Source organism: Phacochoerus africanus, chromosome 1 (genome assembly GCF_016906955.1).
Source record: "Phacochoerus africanus isolate WHEZ1 chromosome 1, ROS_Pafr_v1, whole genome shotgun sequence".
NCBI classification, from domain to species: Eukaryota; Metazoa; Chordata; class Mammalia; order Artiodactyla; family Suidae; genus Phacochoerus; species Phacochoerus africanus.
Window position 1 is genome coordinate 232073074 of NC_062544.1, and position 12160 is coordinate 232085233.

The following is a 12160-nucleotide window of genomic DNA, read 5'->3' on the forward strand; positions in this document are numbered from 1 at the left end:
ACTGAGGCAGCTGCAGGGACCAGAGTAGCCACTGTCAGCCTGCCTCTGTGCATTCAGTTCTTGGAGGCTCTGTCCACTTCTCTTCGCCTTGTAGACTAGCTTCCTTACACTTTCCCCCACATGTGGGTGAAACAGGCATCTGACTGCCCAATACATTCAGCCACAGTTTAATAAATCTTCATCATAAGTCGGTACATGCAAACATGCAGGCGTGTAGGTAAGTGGATGTGTTGTGATGGAAAGATGTCCGTACGCACATCATTCAGACCAAACGTTCATGCACTGTCATCCTGACTTTGTGTGATTTAATCAGATCTTTTCTATCCTATTCCTTTATTTAAAATTTTCTGGTGATAACCCATTAAATTGATCTCAAAACCCATTGATGGGTCACAACTTTCATCTTGAAAACCATATCCTATGGCAAAGATCGAGATCAAAGGCATCAAAATAAAGATCTTGGAAGCTAGGCTGACTCCAAGTGCACCAATGAAGACTCTTAAGAGACCGGAGTATCATGACACTGTGAATCAGGTCAGAAATTGGAGCCTGTTTATATTTGTCATGTAAAAGGACATCACTGGTTCCACCTTCGGTGACCAGACAGCACTTTGGTTGTAATTTGTGATCCAGATAATCTGGGGAATAAATCTATCAGGGAGAGAGAAGCCAGGCATCCCCAGGAGCCGCCCGCGAGCCCTGCCTCTCCTATTGTTGCCATGACGGATCTGCACTTCCAAACAATAACCATCGATCACATGAACCCAATTCTATTTTTCTAGCTCAACAGGGCTCACTGTGCTCTCTGAAGCCACAAAGGGGAGAAAATATCCCTCCAATCTTCCTGTGTGATGAATTCCTCCACCTCTACATAAAGCCCTGCTTACGGGCCTTGTCTTTTTGGCTTTTGGAGTGTTCCAAGTATGACAAAAGAACTGGATTGAAGGACAATAATGCTCTTGCGGCAGCCAACTCATATTGCCTTACATTTTTCACCTCTTTCCTCCTAAGAGCTTCCAGCGCTAGGGGGAAAAAAGATAAGAGGAAAGGAAAACCCACACAGTATCAATAAATTTACCCTTGCGATTAAGTCACTTTCTCAGATGGTGTTTTCACAACATAAATGGTTTATGCATTCAGCTTAGATTTTAAGATATTTGGGCAGAACCCAAATTTCCCTCCAGGTTTTATTCATCACCACCTCCTAACACACAAACTCACACACACACAAACACACACACACAGAGAAAGTGATTTCTATGTCAGAGCTAATTTCCCATTTACTGGGAGCATGGAGCTCTTTGTCTAGAATGTGATCAACTTAGAGGTGTTAGGGTATGAGTTTAATATTTTTGGTAACTAGAAAGGAGGAGATAACTCATGAGTCATGAAAAACCTGAAAAGATTATTCTGATATTTGTTTATCTTGAACTAAATTTACAAGGAAAGAAAACTACTCTGGCAGCTAAAACTGCACACTCACATTCTTTTGTATGAATTAATTATACTTAACTGCTCTGTAATGTCCTGATTAATTATTTCCTGTTCCAGTCGGTTGATTGTGCATTTTTGATACAAAACTTGAATCCTGATGAGAAACTTGAACCTATTTCTCATCTTGCTTGGGGCTCCTGTAGCGCTGATCTAAAAGACTTAGCTTCAAAGGAAGTGGCATCTTCATCAGCGCCCTAGGAGGGCTGTGTCACAGCACAAGCAGTGACAGTGAAACTGTATTTTGGGCCCAGGGCAGGGAATCGCTTGTGCCTGGGCAGCAATGAGCTGGAGCTTTTAATGCTGCACTATTTGTGAGAAGCATAACCCTCACCCAGCACAGGCACTGGGCTCCTTGTCTCCCACCAGCAGGATCTCTGATGTGCCTGCAGTAACGGGGCTCTAGAGAGTGGAAGTGGCCAGGCAGGTCCTACAGACAGGAGAAGCTGAGTGTGTTCATTTATTATTGCTGCTATAACAAATTACTGCAGACTTAGTTGTGTAAAAAAAGCTTATTATCTTAGAGTTCCATAGTTCTGAAATCCTAAAATCAAGATGTAGCAGGGGAGTTCCTGTTGTGGCACAGAGGAAACGAATCCAACTAGGAACCATGAGGTTGCAGGTTCGATCCCTGGCCTCGCTCAATGGGTTAAGGATCTGTCATTGCCATGAGCTGCGGTGTAGATCATAGACGTGGCTTGGATCTGGCATTGCTGTGGCTGTGGGGTAGGACAGCAGCTGTAGCTCCAATTGGACCCCTGGACTGGGAACCTCCATATGCTGCGGGTGCCGCCCTAAAAAGCCAAAAAAAAAAAAAAAAATGTCAGCAGGGCTATGTTTCTTCTAAGTGCTCTAGTCTAGGGCATCATCTATTGCCTTGCCTTCTCTCCAGAGGCTTCTAGAGGCTTCATGTTCCTTGGCTTGTGTCTCCTCCATCTTCAAAGCCAACAGAGTAGCCTTTTCAAATTCTCTCTCTGACCTCTTGCTTCTGTCATTGCCTCTCTCTCACTTTCCTGCTTCCCTGTTTTTCGTATCAGGACGTTTGTGACTATATTGGGTTCAGAAAATCCACAACAATCTCTTCATCTCAAGATTCTTAGCCATTTAAGTCCCTTAACCAAGTAAGGTGGTAAGGTGCATATTCATTGGTTCGAGGGATTAGGACATGGACATCTTTGGGCGGGGGGCGGGGGGGGGGGCATTATACTGCCTTTCACACGAGTTATCCCGACTGAGAAAAAGCCAGTGTAGGTCAGGTCCAAAACACCCCCGTGGCAGGGCAGGGTTTCACTACAGCCCATACTGGGTGCCAGCGGGAGGGTGGAGAACAAGTCCAACGGTGTGAATTCTAATCTTGGTGAGATGACTTAAATTATTCCCCAAAGCCATGCTGCTTTTCACCTGGTTAAAGGTTAATTTGCATTCAGCTTGCCCTAAATCCATACATGCAGCAATTACTCCAATGACCCCAGATACCAAATTAGCTTGTACACATGGACTAAGGACAGCAGAAAGGTGACCCTGAGAACCTGAATGCCGGGAGCGCCCCTAGAGTGAAATGACCAACAGCACGGTTGCCTGTATGAAGCAATGCAGTCATCGGGTTAATAATCCCAATCTACTTTTGGCTTTCACACTGTGAAAGGAAGCGTGTGAGAATCTGGAAGAGCAATAAGCTTTGGAGCAGGAGGTAAGAAGCAGTCAGGGTGAGCCGAGGCCTCACCTCACCTCTTTCCCCTGACAAGCCCACTGAGCCTGTCCCTTACAAGAGGAGGACACATCACACACAAAGCCCGAGGTCCTCAAGTCCTCCAGTTGGTAGTCACTAACTGCTCTTTCCTCTGATTCCAGGCTCACTACGAAGCCCTGGGATAATGGGCTTCCTGGGGAGCCCCCCATGCAGGGGAGGACGAGCTGTCAATCTCTAGTCCACTTGACAGATTGACTCTGAGCATCTCATAGAAAATTAACAAACTGGCATGCAGGCTTGCATATATTAATGCCTGGGGTGTTTAGTTAGCATGAGTCAGCACCTCAAAGCTGTCAATCTCTGCTCTGCTTGACAGATAAGTATTCTAAATTCACATGAAAATTAGCAAACGGCTATGCTGGTTTAGATTTATTAATGCCTCATGAGCTTCTTCAGCACGAGTCAATATCTGAACACAGATCAGATTGGGGGTTCTGCTCCCCCACCCCCACCACATGGCCCAACCCTCATTCCGGGCCATGTCCTTGCACATTCCCATGGGGGCCATTTACACACAGTGCACTGTGAAAGGTGCCCTTGGCGCTGGGCAGCCTGGCAGCACTGCCCTGAGTCACCCCCAAACATCCTTCAGGGCTTCATTTAAACGCTGCTTCTTTGAAAGCCTTCTATAAGCCCTCAGGGTCCTCCACGCCTCCCCGTTCTATGTTCTAGGAATCCTGCACTTCCCTTTGCTGCACTCTTCACCCACGTTGGGCATCTTCCCCACCACAAAGGGGACCAGGTGTGCTTTATTCACTCTTAGATACCCAGTGCCTAGCACAACGCCTGGCACAAATGGGTGTTCCATCAATATTTGCTGAACAAATAAATAAAAGGAGCCTGTGCTGATCGCTTCCTCAGGCCTCTTTTTCAACCACTAGAGAGTGGAAAATGGTTGCTAACACACCAAAAGATTCAAGAGTAGATATTATAGATTAAGGGAAAGGTCACATTCAAGATAAGACAGAGAATGCCTTTGTGGAACTAACAGGAGGCTGTCTTCCCAGGAGTAGTAGAGAGACAGCCTGTTAGGACAGAATGTGACAGAACAATGCTGCTGCGGTGACAGGGCAGCAATGAGGCGTCTCTAACAAACAGCCAGACATGTCTATTTGAATGTCCTGCCATTACCACAGCTCAACAGGCCCCAGTGCAAGCTCAGTCTTTTTAATCTCCATGACTCCTAAGTGGTCTTCTTCCTAGGTGTTTCCTGGGATCTTAACTTTGGAGTCTTCTCTCTCTTCAAAGTTTACACCAATCAATGCATCAACAACTTACATGGGTTTCTAAGGTTACTGCTGCCCGAAGGCCAAGGCCCATCGTGCCACCCACCTGGGCAACTGTGAAAACGCTTGAGCCCACCTTCCAGTTTCTCTCTCTCATGTTTTCTCACCTGGACTGTTTCTCGAGTACTTTTCTTCCAAAACACCATGTCTATAACCTCCACTTCTCCCTCTCCTGAAACTCCTCCAATGGCTCCATGCCTCTACACTGTCAGCAGACTGGCCTTGGAGGCCCCTCACCCATGCCTGGTTTTTCCGTCTTTCTCTCTTGCTGCTTCGTACCTGGTCCCAGACCCTCTTCATTATTCCCAAACCACTGCCCCTCCTCCTCCACAGTGGGCACACCCTACCCTCTCCCTCTAGACGCCCATAGCCCTCCTGCCTCCAGTTCAGACTGTCTCCTCCTCTCTTTCTCCTGTATAACGCCATCCATCCTTTGCAGCCCAGCTTAAGTTCCAAGGGCTTCATTAAAAAAAAAAAAAAAATCCTTTAATTGTTTCAACCCACATCAGGAGACTCAGAGAGAAGACTGAGAGCTGGATCTCAGAGTGCAGCCCCTTTCTGCAGCTCAGGAAATTGAGGCTGACAGAGCCTGAGCCGGGCCCCTTCTGAAGCCGTTGCTTGTCCTTACCATACACCTTGGGACTTAGTCATCAGTCCGCCTGTGTCCTCGCTGCTTCTGTCCTCAAGATCAGGCAGGCTGGCTCCAGGAGGACAAGGGAATCTATTAGGCTGTTTCTGTCACAGCCTCAACATCTCATACCATGATGGGTTTAAAAGGTTCTCAATAAATACTTATATTGAAAGAAACTCAGAGAAAGTGGGTCATGGAGTGTGTAAGGAAATGAAACTACAGGAGGAAGAATTTGACTGTAAAGAACTCCAGTCATTGCCTGGTGTCAAGATGGCCTAACTCTCAGTGACCCATCTCAGTTTTTATCTGTCAGGAAACCTGCTCCAACACAACTGTCCCACAGAGCTAACCCCTCAGCCCCTGGAGGAGCTGATGGCCAGAGGCTGTTGACTAAGAAAACCTTCACAGTTGGACAGTGTAGTGGGCTGAATAATGGCCAGGCAGAAAAAGTATGTCCACTTCCTAAATCCATGGTTATGACCTTTTTTTTCTTGGAAAAAGGCTCTTTACAGATGTAATTCAGGATTATGACATGAGATTGATCTCAGGTCGGTGTAGGGTGGCTGTGGTATATGGCAGCTTGAAATGGGATGTTAGTTCCCTGACCAGGGGCTGAACCAGGCCATGGGTGAAAGTGCTGAATCCTAGCCACTAAACCAGGGGGAGTAGTGCCGGGTCTTCCTCCACTTTGAACAAAGGAATTTCAGCAAAGAGACTGAAAATAGTAAAACAAGTAGAGTGTTTATTAGGAGAAAAATGTGTGGATAGACACACAGGAGGGCTCAGAGAAAGAGCTGCATGCTTTTGGGATGGTTTAAATTATTTAAATATGGTGGCAGTTTTTCCAGGTTAACCCTTGGCCAATCATCTTGCTTTGTCTGGCCTTGAGTCCAAATCTGTCCTGACTCAGGACACTGCCTTGTGTGTGTGTGTATCTTTTAGCCAAGATGGATTCCAGCGTGAGGGTCTCTGGGAAGTTGACAGGTCATATTATGATCTAGCACTCCCTCTCTTCTCTGACCCCTGAGGAGTCTTTGTGCGCATGTGTAGTTTGGGAGGTCTCTTTGACCCTAGGAATGAGAAATACATGGCCTCCTTATCTTTTACCGAGGCCCTTATCTTTATCTTGAAATATCTGCCCACCGGGACAGATTTCAGCTGCTTAACCTGGAAGCCCATCCATCCCCTGCCTCAGGATCATTCTAGATCACACAGGTAGGCCCTAAATCCATATAAGGGACAGAAGAGAAGAAGGGGCAGGGGGAGAGGGAAAAGGAGATGACAAGGCAATGAGAAGACAGATGCACAGACTGGAGTTATGAAGTCACAAGCCTGGAACCACCAGCAGCTGGAAGAGTCATGGATGGATTCCCCCTACAGCCCTCAGAGGGAACGTGGTCCTGCCGACACCTCGATTTCAGACTTCTGGCCTCTGAAACTGTGAGAGAATAAATTTCTGTTGTTTTAAGCCATCGCGTTCCTGGGAATTTGTTTCAGCAGCCTTAGGACACTAACATAGCAAGTGCTTCCTTGAAGAAGGACCTGGGAAGTGCACCTGTCTCTTCCACACTGTCCACAAAAATGTTCATGGAGCTGTCAAGCATTAACAGGTCCTGGTAACTTGATAGGATGGGTGCAGGGAGAGTATGGCCAGGGTGCAGGGTGCACCCAGAGAAGCACTCGTCCAATTGGTGCCGGAACGGGGGTGGGGGCAAGAGGAAGGGGCAAAAAGCAACAGGGTAAAGGAAGTTTAACCTGAAACGAGCCTGGAAGAATGAGGACTTAGCTGGGTGAAGGGGTTGGGGGAGAGCCATCACACAGGTGGCTGAGCACAGCAGTCACTATTAACAGAGAACCAAGAGGGTGAGAAGAAGGTCAGATGTCCAAAAAGAGGTCAGGGGCTTTTCAGACCATATTAAGAAATATGGACTTTCTCTTAGAGGTGTTTGTCAGCTGGGGCTGTACCCACACATGTCTGATAATGTGTGTGTACATTTCTTGGTTGTCACCGTAGGGGAGGAAAACTTTTCCTTTCTTCCTTCCTAGATTCTTAGGCTAGCCTAATAACTACACTGACAGAACATGGATTAATGGGGGGGGGGCGCGACAAATTTAATTTCATACATATGTACAAGGGCTCATAAAAATATGAGACTCAAAGAACTGACCAAAGCAGGCAGTGTCTTTATACCTTTAAGACAAACAATAAATTTGTGAAGACGTGACAAGCCAAAAGGGGTTTGGGCTTGGGGTAGAAAATTAGTAAAGAAATAACAAACCTTCTTGGCCCAAAATTTCCTGTCTTTGGCAATAAAGATGTCTCTTCTTCCTGATACAGGGAGGGTACATTTCACATGGGAGATTTATTCCCTGCTTTGGAGGGGACAAAGGAGAGTCAGAGTGTCCTTCCTGCCCTGGCCATTTCTTAAGTAAATTTAATTAATCAATATGCCAAAAGGGCATGTTTTGGAGTCATATATTCTGCTCCCCCTGAAACAGAGCAGGACCCTGTGGGGCCTTTATGGGTATAAAACCTTTCTTGCGGACCCCATTTCTTGTTTGTAGGAAATAGCATTGATTTAGCCTCCTACACCTTCCCTTAGTTCCAAAGGGCAGTTTCAAACAGATGCTTATCAGGCAAAGGAGGGAGTCCACACACAAAGGAGGAGCAGTCAAGAAAACGGCAGTGCAGCCCTTGGGAAGAGTCCTGGTTCCTCCTCAAGGAATACACCTAACAATATCTTTGAGCTCTTCTGATGGAACTAAAGTCCCGCCACCACCACGCTCCCACCCAGGTGGAGGTTGGCAACTTCAGACTGAGCACAAAGTCCCAGAATACCGCTCTGTTACTTCTCCACCAACCAATCAGGAGACCATCAGCTCACGGTGGAAGATAATGAAGACTCTGAGCCCCTCCCCAGGTGATTCTCTTTAAAAGCTCTCTTGGTCTCGCAGGATGCTTGGAGTTGGTTTTTGGACCTGAGTCCGCCATCTCCCCAGGTGGCTGGCCTCCTGATTAAACAACCTTTCCATTCCTACCAGAACTCATCTTGTCTCTCACGTATTGTCTTTGAGTGGCAAGCAATGGAACTTGAGTTTGAAAATACCCCCATCACAGTGAGGGTTTCTATTAGCATTTAGTAGCCTTCATCCAGGGGTGCTCAATGCCCTGCACTGTCATGGACAGTCCAGCACAATGAAGAACCGCTTATCCCTCCCAAAATTTCAAAAGAGCCCCAGCCTCTTGAGAAGATAATAGGAAACCACTGAAAGGGAAGTGATGCAATGAGGACACCAATCAGAGTGTTGTGGTGCAATGAGAGTGTAAGAGTCAGAAATAAGTGAAGTCTTGAGAAAATTAGGAGGCCACAGTTTAGATACGGTCAGGGTGTGAACAAGATAAGAAGACCTGAGCCAGCAGGGGAGGAAAGGGTGGCAGGAGAAAGAGTGGGGAAGTGGATGGACTGGCAAATTCAACAGACATTTAGGTAAAAAAATGCAGGAATAACAGACTGTATCTCATATTTCTAATACAGAGGTGTCATGAACAGATATCAAGAATAAAAGGGGAGGAGTTCCCACTGTGAATCAGCAGGTTAAGAATCCAACATAGTATCTGTGAGGATGCAGGTTCCATCCCCGGCCTTGTTCAGTGAATTAAGGATCTGTCATTGCTGCAAGCTTTGGTGTAGGTTGCAGATGTGCCTCAGATCCAGTGTGGCTGTGGCCGTGCCTGTGGCACAGATCAGCAGCTGCAGTTCTGATTTGACTCCTAGCCCAGGAACTATCACAGGTGATGGTTGCGGTCATTAAAAAAAAAAAAAAAAAATTAAAAAGGGAGTTCCCGGATCATAATTCAATTTGGAACTTGTTGGTGTTGAGTTGTCTATGAGATAGCTGAGCAGAAATGCTCATTCAGCAAGTGAAACCTACTAACATTCAAAGGATGTATGAACACTGCCATCTCTAAGGGGAGTATTTTCAAACAGGCTAGCAGAAGGTGTTTTACATAAATGGACAATTTGAATCCTGGAAAATTACCAGTCTCACCCTAAATGGATTGGGTGCTTATAATTTTGTGCCATTTCACAAGAGCGTGGTTTCTTTAAATAAAGGGCAGAAGAAACTCTTGACCTTCAAATGAAGGGCTTTGTTTGCACTCAGATGAGTTTACAAAGGAAGATAACTGCTCAAGGGCTCAGGGTTCTGCCTCTTGGAGAACAAGGAGCTAGATCGTTCCTGTGAAACAAACAAAAACAAAACAAAGCATTGGAGTGTTTAGACAACTAAGGCTGGGGTAAATGTTGACTCTTGGCCTTTGAAAGAAGAATCTAGCCCAAAGAAGGTGGTATTTCACTTTCAAAACATTTTTCTTCATTAACTACCTAGAGTACTTGAGATATTTCTATTATCTTATGTTGGTTGTAAAAAATAACTTTGATGTTTTGCTTCAGTGTAGTGGGACTAAAATTGCTAGTACTGTTCATTTTCTTTAGCTATTTCCAGTCCGTGAGAGCTCCCCAAAGTTCTCAGTTTTCAATTTGGTAGCTTTATGTAAAATCCAGGAAGGCAGGAATCAAATCTATCTGGTTCACCACTGAATCCCCACTAGCCAGCACACCACCATGCACACAGTGGGCACAAAACCAAGCAGGACTCTGTGGGACCACCTGGGAACAAAAGGCTTTCCATGTTCCCTGCTTCTTGCTTGTGGAAAAAAAAGCTTCAGCCTCCTAGACCTTCCCTGAGTTAAATAGTTACTAATTAGGGAAGTGAGGGAATGCAGAAACAAAGGAAAAGCCTTCAAGAAATAAAAGTGCAGCAATTAAAAAGTCCTAGTTCCCCTTCTCAAGATTAAACAAAATAATCTGATAGATATCTCTGAGATCTTCTATAGGAGCTAAGGCCCCCACCCAGGTGGAGGATAGTAACTTCAGGCTGAGCCAAGATTCCTGGAATACTACTCTCTGACCTCACCACCAAACAATCAGAAGAAAGTCACACACCCTGCAGCCCAGGTTTTGCCTTTACTCTCTTCTTTTCTCTTTTTTATTCGTTTTGCAGCTGCACCTGTGGCTTATGGAAGTTCCCAGGCTAGAGGCTGAATTGGAGCTGCAGCTGAGGGCCTAGACCACTGCCACGGCAACACCAGATCCAAGCGGTATCTTTATCTACAATGCAGCTTGTGGCAACACAGGATCCTTAACGCACTGAGCGAGGCCAGGGATCAAACCCACATTCTCATAGAGACAATATTGGGTCCTTAACCCGCTGAGCCACAATAGAAACTCTCAAGTTTTGCCATTAAAAACTCTTTCCTAAAGACAACTAGGGAGTTGGGGTCTTCTCATGTACAAGCTGCCCCTTCTCCTTGCTTGGCCCTTCCGTAAACCTTTCTCTGCTCCAAACACCTACATTTCAGGGTTTTTTAGCCTCGCTGTGCATCAGGCCCAGGAACTGGGTTCAACAACAGGTGCCCAGATAAGTATCTGATTTTAAGAAAACTGCTTTCTTTCCAGTGAGTGAGAGAGATGGATGTTAAACAACTAAAAGTACAGCGGTGAATCCTGAATTGCTTTTTGATGAAGTCTTTCAAGGGGAAGAACAGGTAGCTAAGAGAAGGGACAGCTTGTAGGATTGATCTATTCTGGGGAGAAGAGTCATTTGAACTGAGATCTAAAGGCTAAAATGAGTAGCTGTTGAGACAGGAAGCAGGAGGAACAGAGGCAGTGGATGGTTAAGTCCTGTAATGGATGATACAGATGAGTGATGTAAATAGGAGATTAGGAAAGAGAAAAGAGAAAGGTTAGGCCCTGTCAGCCTCAATTTCCTGAGCTGTAGAGGGGCTGCCCTGTGAGGCCTAAGTCCTTTCCCTGTGTGGTTGAAATAATCAAGGAAAGTTGCACAAAAGCCTTGGACTGAATCTGGGTTGTGAAGCTAGATCAGGCTTAAAGGTGGGGGGCAGGACAAGGGAGGACACACTAGGGGGTGGAAATACTCTGCACAAAATCTCAGGAGTCAGAAGGAGCGTGGGCCTTCTGGACAGGGAGGGATACGATTCATCTGTCCAAGAAGGGAGGAGAAATTTAGGGATAAAGGAAGAGAAAGACTATGGTAGAAAACATTAGGCCAAATCATTTACTGAGCCAGGAATAGATGACCTCATATGATCTCACAAAACTCTCTGAGATGGAGCCTAAATGCTTAGTGTCCTAATTTTGCAAATGAGAACACTGAGGCACAGAGAAGTAAGAGATCATGTCCAAAAACATATAGCAATCAAGAAGTGGGACCAGAAATGCCATGTGGGCAATGCCACTCCCCAGTGTCCCCTGGGCAATCAGGAACAGGGGGCACAGATAACTAGTGAGGTGTGTTTCTTATCACGGTCCCCAGAGGTGCCTCCAGCATGACTTAGGTTTGTTCTTAAACTTTATTGAAGCATAGTTGATTTGCAACATTGTGTTAATTTTTGCTCTACAGCAAAGTGGTTCACTTTTACATACGTATTTTCTTTTTCATATTCTTTTCCATCGTGGGCTATCAAAAGATATTGAATATAGTTCCCTGTGCTATACAGTAGGACCCAATATTATCCATTCCATATATAATAGTTTGCATCTGCTAACCCCAAATTCTCAATCTTTCCCTTCTCTCTCCCACTTTCCCCCTTGGCAACCACAAGTCTGTTCTCTATGTCTGTGAGTCTGTTTCTGTTTCATAGATATATTCACTTGTGTTGTATTTTATTTAATTTCATTTTATTATTATTTTATTTATTTTTTTGGCTACACCCATGGCATGTGGAAGTTCTCAAGGTAGGGATCAAACCCATGCCACAGTAGTAACCAGAGTCACAGCAGTGACGACATTGGATTCTTAACCCACTGAGTCACAAGGGAACACCTGTGTCATATTTTAGAGTCCACATGTAAGTGATATCATATGATATTTGTCTTTATATTTCTGATGTACTCTGCTTATGATAATCTCTAAGTCCAT